The 15,308-nt window shown below is 37.0% G+C and overlaps 1 long non-coding RNA gene across 1 annotated transcript in view; it reads left to right on the top strand.

Moving 5' to 3' along the window:
* The window catches only part of LOC132023549 (uncharacterized), a 54,529-nt gene extending 39,238 nt beyond the window's left edge, over positions 1 to 15,291 (top strand). The window contains exon 3 of the long non-coding RNA XR_009405985.1: positions 13,568 to 15,291. This is a non-coding gene — a long non-coding RNA (uncharacterized LOC132023549). The remainder of the gene's footprint in view (positions 1 to 13,567) is intronic.
* Positions 15,292 to 15,308: the final 17 nt, after the last annotated feature.

Genomic DNA, 15,308 nt, shown 5'->3' with positions numbered 1-15,308 from the left:
TGTTGTCATGAGTTACCTGAGAGAGAAGACTCGAGCACTGTCATTATCTCACTAATTTCTCAATTCGTAAGGACGACTCAGCTACATGTGAGGGGAGGGTTGGGCCAGGCACCCTTCCCTTTACAGGAAAACTGGAAAGAGTCATCCAGAAAATATGAATCATGTTTGCACTAGTCTGACAGAGAAGGGTTCTTCGAATAGACAGTAAGGGATAATTTCTGTTTTCCTGGGAAGCAAAGAAAGGACAAACTCTAAACTGTGGAGAATGAACATTGCAGATGGTCGTTTCTTACTTGTTCAGTCTTTTCACTGAATCAGAGCCCTTACAAGTTATTCAGTCAGACCTACACTCTTTCTCATCCTCTTTTTTAAAGTCAGACCACCAAGAATGTTCTCTAATTTTAGGGAATATAATGCAATGTAGTGATTAATTGTGCTTCTAAGAATATGGGAAGGTTAATAAGAAACACTTCTGAGATATTACAATATTTTTTAAATATTTAGAAATATAATCATAGCCTTATGTTATTTAGAATGATGTTTCTTAAAAAAATTTATTATTTAAGATAATTAATATGTATATTAGTTACTTAGTTGTTTTAGTTATTTTAACATACTTCTTTTGAGTATTTAATAAATATCTCAATAGTTTCCTGACCATATAAATCAACTAAGTTGGCTTTTTTGATAGCCTTTTCATTGCAAATACAAATGAGGAGAAAACACTCCTTATCTTGAGAATTCCTATACTTTTTTCTTCCTTCCTCTGGTCTCCTGGTTATTTTGATAATTTTAGTTATATGATATTTAAAGCATTGATGTGACCTGAGTACTCTTGTGTAGATAAGAATCAGAAATATTTTATTAAAAGCAAATCAGACTAGTAAACTAATAAAATAACACATGGAATAAAGTAATTTAATGTCTGTATACCCTATTTGCTAATTAAATATATATATTTATATTCTTATGGTTTCTATTGAATATAATACATATATAATACATATATTTTGAGGACATGGGTGACCAGTTTTTGAAAAGTCATTTATAATAACAACTACTATTTCCTGAGTTTCGCCAAGATTTTGTGTGGAGTTACCTCAAACTTTTGTGTGGGGATAGATGGACTGTTAAACTATGCATTTATCCAGTGAGGTAGACCTGGCTGGCTTAGAGTAGCTCTCCCTCATCTCTAGAATGGGATAGGAGTAGATCACATCCACTCTCCTCTGGGAAATTTGTAAAATGAATTAGATGATTCAAAGAAATCATTATATGTTTTAAATGTGATTTTTTTTAATTAATTTTTTTGGGAAACATAATATAGGCTGGTGATATTATTTTTATAATTGGTTAGATACAGTGATTATTAATGAGTTCAATCATAGAGGTCATTCAATACATGTTTGAAGAATACATTTCATATGTATAATGCAGAAAATATGAGCAGTCTGTCTTTTATATCTCACAGCATATATGTATGTGTATGTACTCTATATATATACATACATATTTATAGACCTTTTAAACTTAAAATGTAAAACCCCCAGAACATTCTAATAAGCTTTGTATTTATCAGGACAAACCCATAATTGAAAAAAAAGACATATGTTTAATTACTTAGAGATTAAAATTTAATTTTAGACAATTTAATTTTCAATAGCTGATTTAAGAGTAAACTCAATTTAAAAAGTTAAGCCTCATCTCATGGTAGAGATGCTAAGAAAAACAAATACTAGATATTCTCAACAAACTGGATATTCTCAAATACTTATTTTGAATGCTGTGTAGGAAACAGTCAAGTGTAGTAATATGAAACTGGACACCAAATCTTGAATCTTGAATTTAAATCCCAGTCTCAACATTTACTGGTTGTATAACTTGGGAACATTACTTAATCTTTCAATTTCCTCATCTGTAAAATAGAGATAATAATTCTACTTACTTTATGTATTTGTTTTGAGGATTAAATGAATTAGTAAGTCTAAAGCACATAGATGAGAGCACTAGTCCACAGTTAAGTGCTTACCAAGTATCAATCATTTCTTTCATCAGACTTTAATGTATGTGCTGCCAAAGCGAGCACTGTCAACAAATTTTTTTTTAAAGGTGTAAGAGATGGGGCACCTGGGTGGCTTAGTGGGTTAAAACCTCTGCTTTCAGCTCCGGTCATGGCTTCAGGGTCCTGGATCAAACCCCGCACCAGGCTCTCTGCTCAGCTCAGGCTCCTTTCTGCCTGCCTCTCTGATTACTTGTGATCTCTATCAAATAAATAAATAAAATCTTAAAAAAAAAAAAGATGTAAGAGAACCACTTTACTATGAAGTGACCTTTTATTATTATTATTCACGTCAAGATAGAAAAGAGTGTTTTCTTTTTAAATAAATGAGTGGGCAAAGGGAAAAGAGAAAGAGGGAGAGAGAGAGAGAAAGAAAACAAAGAACAGACTCCTCACTATAGAGAACAAACTGATGGTTACCAGAGGGGAGTGGGTGGGGTGGAGGGTGAAATAGGTGATGGGGATTAAAGTGTACACTTACCATGACATGATGAGCGCTGAGTAATGTGTAGAATTGTTGAATCATATATTGTACAACTGAAACTAATAGGACACTGTATGTTAACTACACTGGAATTTCTCTTTTTGAGCATCGGGAAGAATCAAGAACCAGTGTTCCACTATACAACTGTGTGGGTTCCCCCTTGCACAATTTCAGGGGGGTACTGTTCACATTGTAGTTTATGTGAATGTGTCTCCTGGAGTTGTGCAGTGTTTAGCCTAGCCAACAGTGCAGTGGCCATGTAAGAAAAATGTGCATATTAGATGGATTCAATTATTCATAGTATAATTATGGATAGTAACCAGTTGTCCATATAATTTTCTTGTAATGAACTTCCCAAAACAAGCCCTTACCTTAGGCTATCTTAACCAGAAAGGAAGAGCCAAAGGCTAAGTGTTTTATGAGAAACCACACGGGACACTAAGTGTTCTGGCTCCAAATGAAAACCAGTTTCAGGTATTAAGCAAGTGAGAGTGATAATTGGTAGATGTAATTATATCTTTCCTGACATTTGCTCAAGTCAGGCAGGACTGGCCAGAATTGCTTGGCAAGTTTATTCTGAATTTAGAATCTTAAATTTTGGAGAGGTTCAGGAGCAAATTTATTTCCATGTATTTATTAGCACTGGAAACTAGATTGTTTCATTGATCAAGAGAAGGAAAGATACCTCAAAGATTTTCCTTCTGTTAAAAATTTGGGCCATTGCCTTTTCCACAGAACTAGAACAAAGAATCCTGGAATTTGTAGGGAACCACAAAAAGACTCCAAATAGCCAAAGCAATCTTGAGAAAGAAGAACGAAGCTGGAGGTATCTTACTCCCTGATTTCAAACTGTCCTACCATACTACAGTAAACAGTATGGTAGGAGCATGAAAACAGACACATAGATCAAATAGAATAGAGCTCAGAAACAAACCCACACATTTATGGTCAATTAATCCGTAATGAAGAGGCAAGAATATACAGTGTGGAAAAGACAGTCTCTTTCATAAATGGTGTGGGGCAAATTGGACAGCTATATGCAAAAGAATGAAACTGGACCACCAATTTATACCATATACAAAAATAAATTCAAATGGATTAAAGACTTGAATGTGAGAACTGAAAACACAGAACTCCTAAAAGAAAACAAAGGGAGTGAGCTCTTTGACATTGCTCTTTGTAATATTTCTTTGGAGCGGTCTCCTCAGGCCAGGGCAACAAAAACTAAGATAAGTGGGACTACATCAAACTAAAAAGCTTTTGCACAGCAAAGGAAACCACCAATGAAACAAAAAGTTAGCCTACTGGATGCAGGAAGACATTTGCAAGTCATGTATCTGATAAGGGGTTAATATAAAAAATATATATAAAGAACTCAGGCAACTTAGTATAAGAAAAAACCCAATTAAAAAACACACAGAAGATTTCAATAGACATTTTCTAAAAAGACATCCGGATAGCCAAGAGGCATGAAAAGATGCTAAAATCACTAATCATCCGGGAAATGCATGAGATACCATCTCATACCTCACACACAACAGACTGGCTATAAACAAAAAGACAAAAAATGACAAGAGTTGACAAAGGTGTGGGGGAAAAGGAAACTCTCATGCTGGTGGGCATATAAATTGGTACAACTACTATGGAAAACAGTGTGGACATTTCTCAAAAAATTAAAAATAGAACTATTACTATATGATCAGTAATTCCATTTCTGTATATTTATCCAAGGAAGAAGAAAACATAAACTCAAAGAAATAAATGCACCTCTATAATCATTGCAGCATTATTTACAATAACCAAGATATGGAATCAACCTAAGTGTCTCTCAATAGATGAATAGATAAAGAAGATGTGATATATACATATATATGTGTATATATGTAGATATATATATATAAAGGATATCATACTCCCTGATTTCAGCCATAAAAAAGAATGAAATCTTGCTATTTGTGACAACAGGGATGGACCAAAAGGTATTATGCTAAGTGAAATAAGTCAGACAGAGAAAGAAAAATACCATGTGATTTCACTTATATGTGGAATCTAAAAAGCAAAACAAATAAGCAGATAAAATAAAACTGAAAAGAAACATAGATACAGAAAACAACCTGTTGATGACCAGAGAGATGAGGGGTTGGAGGACAGGTGAAATAGGTGAAGGATATTAAGAGGTATAGACTTCCAGCTATAAAATAAATAAGTCATAGGAATATAATGTACAGCATAAGGAATATAGTCAATGATGTTGTAACAACTTCATATGGTACTAAGACTCATCATGGAGATCATTTTGTGATGCATAAAAATATTGAATTACTATGAGGTACACCCAAAGCTAGTAGTATATTGTATGTCTATTACATTTCAGTAGAAAAAAATTGGACCATTTATTTACAATAATTTTTCTAAAATTTTACTTTTAGTGTGTTCTATAGAAGAAGGTGGTTGAAATAGTTCTGCTATGTTTAGAACACATTCTAATGCCAAACTTGATATTTAAACGACTCTCTTTTTTACAGCACCAACACTACTAATTTCTTTAAAACTTTGTGCTTTAAAAATCTTTGGATTTCCAGCATCACTATTAGCTTTGTATTGAGTAAAGTTTTACATAATATAGTGGCATGGAATTAAATAGCTTTTTTTCTAGATGCTAATAGATGTTTTAATTTTTTTTAAAGATTTTATTTATTTATTTGATAGACAGAGATGACAAGTAGGCAGAGAGGCAGGCAGAGAGATAGGCAGAGAGACAGGAGGAAGCAGGCTCTCCACGGAGCAGAGAGCCCGATGCGGGGCTCGATCCCAGGACCCTGGGATCATGACCTGAGCCGAAGGCAGAGGCTTTAACCCTCTGAGCCACCCAGGCACCCCTAATAGATGTTTTAGATGATGAACTGTGTTGCAGGTTTTGTGGACTATAAAACACTGAACAGTGGTCTCCTTTGAAGATAGACATTATTTTTAAAAGGTTAAATTTCAGGGCGCCTGGGTAGCTCAGTGGGTTAGAGCCTCTGCCTTTGGCTCAGGTCATGATCCCAGGATCCTGGGATAGAGCCCCACATCGGGCTCTCTGCTCAACAGGGAGCCTGCTTCTCTCTCTCTCCCTCTGCCTGCCTCTCTGCCTACTTATGATCTGTCAAATAAATAAATAAAATCTTTAAAAAAATAAATAAAAGGTTAGGGACGCCTGGGTGGCTCAGTTGGTTGAGCAGCTGCCTTCGGCTCAGGTCATGATCCCAGCGTCCTGGGATCGAGTCCCACATCGGGCTCCTTGCTCAGCAGGGAGCCTGCTTCTCCCTCTGCCTCTGCCTGCCATTCTGTCTGCCTGTGCTCGCTCTCTCCCCCTCTCTCTCTGATAAATAATAAATAAAAAATCTTTAAATAAATAAATAAGTAAATAAATAAAAGGTTAAATCTCTGAAGCTAAGTATTTTCAATCATAAATTTTTCCCCAAGTGTTTATTTTCTATTTGAGAAATGGATCAAACATGCACAGGAAGCTGATAACTATTACGTTTTTCTTTGACTATAGGCAGGTGTTCCCCATGCCTTCACCTCTCAAATAATTAGAAGACTGGACAGCTGAAATTTTGAGTAATGCTCCAAGTTTGAAAATGTTATTTTCTCATACCCACTATTACACGAATGTAAGATATAGTTTGATGTGCTCTTTCACTCAAGAAAAATCGAGGTCCTTTCTGGACTTACTAAAACTGGTGTTGGTGGTTATTTAAAATGGTAAGGCAGTCTTTTAAGAAGTTATCAAGAATCACTTGTGTTACTAATGTGAACATTGCAAATGATAGGAGTCTTACAAAGCACTTTGTATTTTCCAGAGCAGTTGTTTGCATGTTTTGCTGCTTTTTTTTAAGTAAGTGACATATTTATTTATTTGAGAGAGAGAGAGAGAGAGAATGGGAGCATGGGGAGGGGCCAGGGGAGAGGAAGAGAAGCAGACTCCCTGCTGAGTGGGGACCGAGATGCAGAGCTTGATCTCATGAACCCTGAGATCATGACCTGAGTGAAACCAACGGTGCCCCAACATCCATGTTGTTGCTTTATTCTTACTGTGGCAGAGGACTGTGATTATTGTCATATGACAATTGAGGGAACAAAGCCTAAAGTGAGTCAGTCATTACAGGCATAGACTGAAGCCCATGACTTTGCTATCCTATCTCACTTCTCTAGGCAATCTTCTATGGTCATAGGATGGTGGAATTAATTCAGCCTTCCAAATATGTCTTCCCACTTCCAGACCTCACCCTTCAACAACAAAAGATGGGCAGTCCCACTCCACAGTGCTTTGAAAAACTTGTTTTTTTTTCCTCTTACCACACTATTTCAAAACGTGGGGTGGCTCCCCACTTCTAAATGGATTCCATTAAGCTTCACTGAGTGGACTTTCAATCTGACCCTCATTTACCTTTCCAATTCATGTCCAATGCATACTGTCATTCTAGCCAAACCAGTATGTCCATTGCCCCTAGGTAAATGCTGTAATTCCTTTGCTCCTGCTGGTCTGACAACTAAGGGTATAGGATATCCCCCTTTGGCCCATCTATACTATTCAAAAAACAGCTCAGATCTCACCTAGTCCATGGAACCTTGTTTGCTGACCTCACTCTTGACTGATACAGCATTCCACTAACAGCATTAATAAAAGACAAGCTCTGACTGATAGAAATTTAATAAGAACACAAATATGAGCTAAATATACAATTTTAAATGTTCTAATATTTATTTATTTGTTGTTAAAGGTCTTATTTGTCAGAGAGAGAGTGAGCAGGGAGAGTGGCAGAGAGGGAGAAGCAGGCTTTCCACTGAGCAGCAAGCCCGATGCAGGACTCAATCCCAGGACCCTGGGATCATGATCTGAGAGCCAAAGGCGCATACTTAACCAACTGAGCCACCCAGATGTCCCTAAATATTCATATATTTAAAAAGCTTAAAAGGGTGAAACTAATTTTAGCAATATATCTTTTATCTAATATATCTAAAATACTGTAATTTTTAATTGTATTCAATATAAAAGTTGACATTTTACATTCTTTTTCTCATACAAAGTCTTCAAATATGTTGGGTGTTTTACATTTAACAGCACATCTCAGTTCAGACAACCACATTTTAAGTGGTTATTAGCTACATGTGTCCACTGGCTGCCATATTGGACAGAGCAGGTCTAGACTATTCAATTTAATAATTACGTATGAAGTTATAGTGTTGTTTAAATAGGTTGTGTGTGTGTGTGTGTGTAAAATTTTTCTAAGGGGAAGAAAACGTTTTACTTTTCATAGTTTCCTTCATGACCAGCATTATAGAGGCACTCTGGGAGGCTACAGTTTAGAGGCCTCATTTAAATGTTCATCTATCTATTTTTCAAACAATGTGTGTCCACTGTAAGAGAGATATTATAGGAGCCATTAGGAATATAAAGATGAATGGAACACCCCTTAATATAACAATTTTACTGTTATTTTAGGACTAGAGGGATTTTTGAGAATGGTTTATGTCAACGCAGGGAAAAGAGCTCCCCTGCACTTGTGGTCGTCCAATTCTGTGTTCTTGTGACACCTTCTGGCACCCCTGCCACTTTTTCCTATAGCCTCCTGAGTTGGTCATTGGTTTGAACATGGAGATTATCAGGCTACCTGAGGTTTAGTCTAGAAATGACCATTTGGAAAGGTAGGAACATCATACAGCTGTCTCATTTCTCTTTACAACATTCTTGGGTCAGACTCCTTGGAGAACCAAAACAATTTGTTCCATTGTTATAACAAAAATAGACTCTAACATTGAGGTGCCTGGGTGGCTCAGTCAGTTAAGCATCTGCTTTCGGCTCAGGTCATGCTCCTGGGGCTGTGGGATTGAGCCCTGTATCGGGCTCCCTCAGAGAGCCTGCTTCTCCCTCTCCCTCTGCTTCCTCTTGCTTGCTCTCTCTCTCTCTCTCTCTGTGTCAAGTAAATAAATAAAATCTTAAAAAAAAAAAAAAGGACTTAAAAAAATAGACTCTAAAAGAAGGGACAATAACAATTTTCTGCTTGGACATTGTCCTAAAAGGGAAAGCTGGGAAACTCCCGCTCATAAGGCAGCCTATTCTAATTTTGGACACCTTTAATTTTTAGAAAGTTCTTTATAAAGATCTATTTCTTTGCAACTTCTTTTTTTTTTTTTTAAGATTTATTTATTTATATGACAGACAGAGATCACAAGTAGGCAGAGAGGCAGACAGAGAGAGAGGAGGAAGCAGGCACCCTGCTGAGCAGAGAGCCCGATGTGGGGCTTGATCCCAGGACCCTAGGATCATGACCTGAGCCGAAAGCAGAGGCTTTAACCCACTGAGCCACCCAGGCGCCCCTCTCTGCAACTTCTTGAAGTCCAATTATCATCTCAACTTTTTGAGATGGGGAGGTGAGGGAAACTGGGGCCTTGGACAATTCGGTTTATTATGAAGTGAGAATTAGTATTAGGAATTTTCTTTAATATTAATTTATGGTATATGTCACTACTTTGATATCCTAATGTAACTGATAAAATTGTGGCCTTTTTTTTCTTCACTAAAACAGCATAGTTAAGGAACAAACTAGTCTGTGACATCCAGACTGGTGCTTTGCGCTTCAGATCTCACTTCTCTTTTAGGTAACATGGTATACATCTTTCTCAACCAACAGAAGTATTATGCTTCTGAAAAAAAAATGGCTTCTAAAATGTTTTATGTCTTTTCCCCGCAGAGTCAGGATATTTTTTGCACATAATGGCGAAACATAGTTTTCTTAATACCCCTTTCAACTTTGCTAGAGTCAAACATTGCTTTGATTTTAATTCAACGGTCTATTTTAAAAACACGTCAGGTATCAAGACCAGGCACGTACAGTTCTTAGCCGTATGCTTAAGAGATATGTAACCTTGGAAAATAGACCTGGCTCTCTTTCATGTGTTTTAGTTTGTGTATTGGAAAGATGGATAAAAACATTACTTTGAAGAAAGTGAGGATGTTGTGGATAATAGATCTAAGATCAAGATTACTAAATTCATTAACCAAAGAAATGCTAAGTATCAACTTTCAAATTCTACTTCTCTGATTTATTTTTCTATGTAAAATACATTAAAAACCACCAAAAAGCGGAAATTGGTAACCTTTATGGTTTTATTCTAAAATGTTTATTTCCATTTCACTCCTTTTAGAACTTATAAGAGGGATTCAGCAATCAAGTATAGTATTAACAAACACGGAAAGGAGCAGGGAAAAATTGGAATTATTTGAAAAAAAGAAAAAAATGGACTTACCATTAAAATGGCCAGAGCCCCTGGTGTTCTGAAAAGGAACCAAGTCATTTTCTCTGACTTCCCTGGTGGACAAATCCAAGGAAGCTGCTGCTTCAGTCCTTCCAACTGTCTGCATATGATGTCTAAGAAAAGCTTTTCGGTCGCGTCTCTGCTTTCTGGAGTTTACAGATGGTCTGTTATGCAGCTCCTCCCCACCCTAAACCAAGGATTGGTTTTACCAGAAACGCTTGCATCACTTTTGCTCCCAGGTAAAAACTTAGACACACCTCAATTCCAAAAGCAATGAAATCCTTTGTTGGAGGCTGAAAGAAAAGTTCACAGGCTGAAGACAGGTTTAATAGGAAGGTCCCAGATGAATAATAAATTCATCATTGTGTGGAAGTGCAAAAGCTTGTCCTGACTACCCTGAAAAAGAATCTAGTTGGCTTTTCTTCAGGGTTACAATTAAAAACTGAAAAGTAAAACAAAACATACAAAAATCCCCCAAAACCTAACTTGTAGAAGAGCATTTGTTTTTAGTCTGAGTATATGTGGGCGGATTGAAAGTTAAGCGAAATGTCAGTGTGAAGTAATGATATATTTTATTGAAAGTAATTCAAATTTGGAGAAGAAAATCATCACATTAAGCAATTATTAATACAGATTTTGGGGGGGGGAAAGTAGAAATAATTGAAAATAATTAGGAATAAAATTGTAGTAAACAGTTACCTAGTGCCTTGGATATTTGAAATATATAAATAATGCATTGCAAAACCAGATCCCTGATAATAATCAGATGACATCTTTCCTCTTGTATTCCTTTTCATTTATAAGTTTGTTCAATGATAGGTTGCCTAGTGAAGAAGGTTATCTTTGTGCACTTTTAATTAGTCAAAACATTTCCTCTGGAGAAGTCAACCACCTTGCTGTCATATATTTATGCACTTCTAAATATGTGGTTGCCAACTCAAGTTAGAGGATGGGGGAAAATCTACTAACACCACTTTAGTTTGCTTTTAACACTAGAGTTAAAAACACTTTTAAACATTCCAGAGTATTTAAAGAAATTTTTCTTTGATAGAAGAACAATTTTATCTTTATAAGTATTTATGCATCAGGTTTTGGAAGCTTTTTAGTTTCAGGAAAACCATTTAATCACAGAGTGTTTTATTTTATTTTATTTTTGAATTTTTAAAATTTGAATTCAATTAGTCAACACATAGTACATCATTAGTTTTTTGATGAATCACAGAGTATTTTAGACAGAAAGGATTTTGTAATCTGAAAGTTAGGGGGGGTGGACAAAATCTTGTGGTTTTAAAAACAATTGTGGTGAAATATGCATAACAAAATTGACTATTTTAACCATTTTTAAGTGTAAGACTGAATGGCATTAGTGGTATGCTCATATTGCTGTGCAAACATCACCACCATCCACCTCCAGAAAAATGTTTTTGTAATAAAGTTTGTGCAGATAAGTTTTATTGGAACATAGACATGCCCGTTTATGCATTATAAGTGACCGCTTTCGTGGTACAATGAAGAGTTGAGCGGAGCCTTTTATGAATAACACTGTAAACTTCGGGGCAGGAAAGAAGAGCAAGACTTAATGAATTCTTTCCTTTTCCATAATTTAACATCCTGTAATGCTTCAAAATATTGTACTCAAGACAAAAGAGGGGTGCCTAGGTGGCTCAGTCAGTTAGCTTTTGGCTCAGGTCTTGATCTTAAGAGTCTTGGGTTAGGGACTCAGCAGGGAGTCTGCTTCTTCCTCTCCCTCTGCCTCCTCCCCCTGCTTAGGCTCTGTCTCTCTCAAATAAATAAATAAAATCTTAATAAAGATAAAAGAGATTAAAAAGATGATAGCAGTGAGTTATGATATTCCTGGGCATACCCATAAGTTGCACTGAATCTAGATTCTAGATACGACTTACTTTGTTCTGATTTACCCTTTCTAAAATTCCAGTTCTTTGACAACTTTAATTAATTAGGGGCTTCCACTCCTTCTTCAGAGATAAGGAAGTGTTTTACTTTAGAACTTTAAAATACCAGGTACAGGTTAAAATACCAGTTACACGTGGTTTCTAAAAACTGTGGACATCCTTGTAGGAAGTAATATACTAGTCTTGGCCCATTGCAGCCAATGTAGGCTCCACATATGTCCCAGTCAAGGAGGACTGGAGAAATCCATGACAAGTCCCATTGTGCATTCTACAGGCAAATGGTGCTCTCTGATCTTACATGTGCTCTTGACAATGATTTAAGCCAACAACTTTTTTGTTTGTTTGTTTGGAGATTTGGGACCTCAAGAAAGTAATAAAATATGTTGTTGGGGCCTGATTTGCATAGTGTTGGGAAGGGAGTTGGTGGTTACTTCAGCTGGGGACTGCATTTGCATAATACCTTCAGACTAAGAAGGGTTTTCTCTTGCCATTTCATTTGTTTGTGAAAAGGAAATATGGGAACATTTTCCAGGGGTTTCCGTCACATGATTATGTTATTACTCTCTGAATAATGGCTTTGGAAACCCAAGCCCAACTTGACACTGGCTGTTATTCCAGAGGCTGAAATAAAAAGGAAGATAATAATCATAATCATAATCATAATCATAATCATAATCATTAGAAGGGAGCTCATAGTATGTGTATGTTATGGTTCAACTGAGGCACCATATTGAAAATATAACAGTTGGATAGGAGGACACATCACAGGTTTAAAAAGTTAAAGAAACCATTTCTCAGTTCGCTAAAAACTGAACCATGGCCTAAGAGGTAAAGCAATTAGAATGAATATTTATTCAACTGGGCAGTAGCTTCTGAGGTTTCTGTGATGTTTCTAAACACTCATTATCTAGAGCAGTTCTATTATTCACCAAGTAGAGAATGTTAATGAGACTTTGCCTTCACTGGCAAGCCTTCACTGGTTTGTTTGTTTTGACTGGAAATGTGTATGTAATGTATTTTATATGTCAGACATTACTACTTTCTGATATTTAATTTGTTCTTGAATATCTACAAATTCATGAAATTAAGATACTAGTTCATAAATCGTGCATTAACAGAATTACACATACATCTTGAAATGACCTGCAAAAGTTGTGACCCATCACCCTTCGTTGTTCAAGGTCATGGAAATCAGACCTCTTCCATTACAATCATACCTGCAGGCATGCAGAAATGTCAGGGAATTTAATAACTGTGCACCAGCAGAGAAGAGTCTGCACTTTAATAATTAGTGAAAATAGAGCTGTTAATCGAATTTGCTCTTAGATGGTATGTAACATGTCCACCGTGTTTCTGCAATTCCTGGGATTATTTCTTTAAAAGGATGTGTGAGATTCTTACCATATATTGATTGAAGCCCAAACTTCAGAAGAGTGATTATGGGTGACTGCATATCTAAAAAATGTTTCATAAGCTGCGGACCAGGGTCAATATCTTTTTGCTTGGATTTAATCTGATTAGGCAATTGCTTCTTTGTGGGAGTATTTTTGTCAGGTAATAAGCATGAAGGAGGGATTTTTCAAATGAACATCGTGCTCACTCCACTATTCTTTAGGAATCGTTTTGATTTGGTTCTTGTGATTTGCTGGAGATCAAATTGAATAGCTGGGATCTATTTGCAAAGTGTATTTGGAATCCATGTAGTTCCTACCTCCTTGGGTTTTTGCACTAGCCAGACCCCTAACATCTCTCATGTAGACCAGGCGATGGACAATGACTGAGCTCTTGTTCCTTTTTCTTCTCACCCAGTTCACCTCTCACTCAGCACCCTGACTGCTACCTGTAAAAGGATCATGGCTTCCAGCGTGCTTGGACCAGAAGCAAATCTGCCTGGCAAGGCCTACAAGGAACTGCCTGATTGACTCTGCTTTCCTTTCCAACCACATCCCACACTCCATCCCTCTCATATGTGTCTTCTTTTGTTCTCTAGAAACCCTCAGCTCCTTTCCTACCTTAGGTTCACTCGGTTTCTTTCTCTCCTGGCTAGCTTCTTCTCACTCATCAGGTGGTAGCTTCTACTACCTTCTCCCCACAGTTGGGCACTCTTTTCCTCATATCTCTTTATCAGTCATCCCAATTTGCTTTGCCTATCAGGCCTAGTACCATGTATCAGCTGCTTTTTCTTAGTTGGATTTCTTAGACTGTGAGTTCTATCAGGGAGGAATTATGTCTGTTTCATTTAATAGCATATTCCTAGGACTTTTCAGAGTGAACAAATGAATATATCTTTGAGAATTTTGTACAGATATTACCTGCTGGAACAAAGGACACATACAGTTCAAAATCTTAATAGATTGTCATCCAAAAGGCTATACCAATTTTCATTCCCATGGATAGTGTAAGAAAATGCCAGTCATAACGCTTGTCACAGATAAATCTTTTCTGCTTTTTTTATGAGAAAATAGTACCTTTATGGAAAAAAAAAATTAACTCTGTTAAGAGATTTAAATGTTGTGGGGACACCTAGGTGGCTCAGTCGGTGAAGGGCCTGCTTTGGCTCAGGTGCTGTGATCGAGTCCCGCATCGACTCCTTGCATGTCAGGGAGCCTGCTTCTCCCTCTGCCTGCTGTTCCCCTTACTTGTGCTCTCTCTCTAAAATAAATAAATAAAATCTTTTTAAAGAGAGAGATTTAAATGTGTATTTAAATGCTAATAATTTACTGGATTCTAATAAATTGAAATAAAGTTAAGATTCCGAGTATAGTAATCTAAGGTATTTGACTCAGAGCTAAGCAAGTTCTGGACCTTGGTTAGATCCCAAGGACCTGGCATCCTTCCTGGATCTAACATCATCCTGGTCTTTTCACCATTTCAGGTGATATGATGATGGGATAGGAAAAGATAGGAGAAAACAAACATGCAGTCAAATAGTAATTTGCTATACTCTGTTGCTATGATTACGGTCCCTTTATTTATACATTTTAATCTTCCTTTTGATGATAAATAGTACATTTCACATATGTTCTCAAGTATTTTTAAGTATCACGGGAGCCACATCTTCTGTTTTTCTAGTAATCAAATTGTGCTGGTCTTATTGGTAAATCCTAAGGAGGAAAAAAATGGTGGTTGTTTTCATTTAAATTTCAACCCACGACGCCACCCGTGGGAAGAAATACGTGGAATGACCCACCAGCTTCTCAAACCACGTGGCACACCCGGGGTGTGACTGCCAGTGGATATGGATACACTGCCTTCCTGCTCCCAGCTTTGCTGCCAACACCAAACTGTAGAAAGATGGAATCTGAAAACGGCATGGAACACTTTAAAAAAATGATCTCCAAGGATTTCAGGAAAGACTGCAGTTGAGAACTACTAGCTCTTGGGTGGTAAGGAAAGGGGATGCTTCTAAAAACGAGCAACTGAGGCACCTGGGTGGCTCAGTGGATTAAGCAGCTGCCTTGGGCTCAGGTCATGATCTCAGTGTCCTCGGATTGAGCCCCGCCTCGGGCTCTCTGCTCAGCAGGGAGCCTACTCCCCCCCCCCCCCCCCC

Source organism: Mustela nigripes, chromosome 8 (genome assembly GCF_022355385.1).
Source record: "Mustela nigripes isolate SB6536 chromosome 8, MUSNIG.SB6536, whole genome shotgun sequence".
Taxonomy (NCBI): domain Eukaryota; kingdom Metazoa; phylum Chordata; class Mammalia; order Carnivora; family Mustelidae; genus Mustela; species Mustela nigripes.
This window is presented reverse-complemented; position numbering and strand designations above follow the sequence as displayed.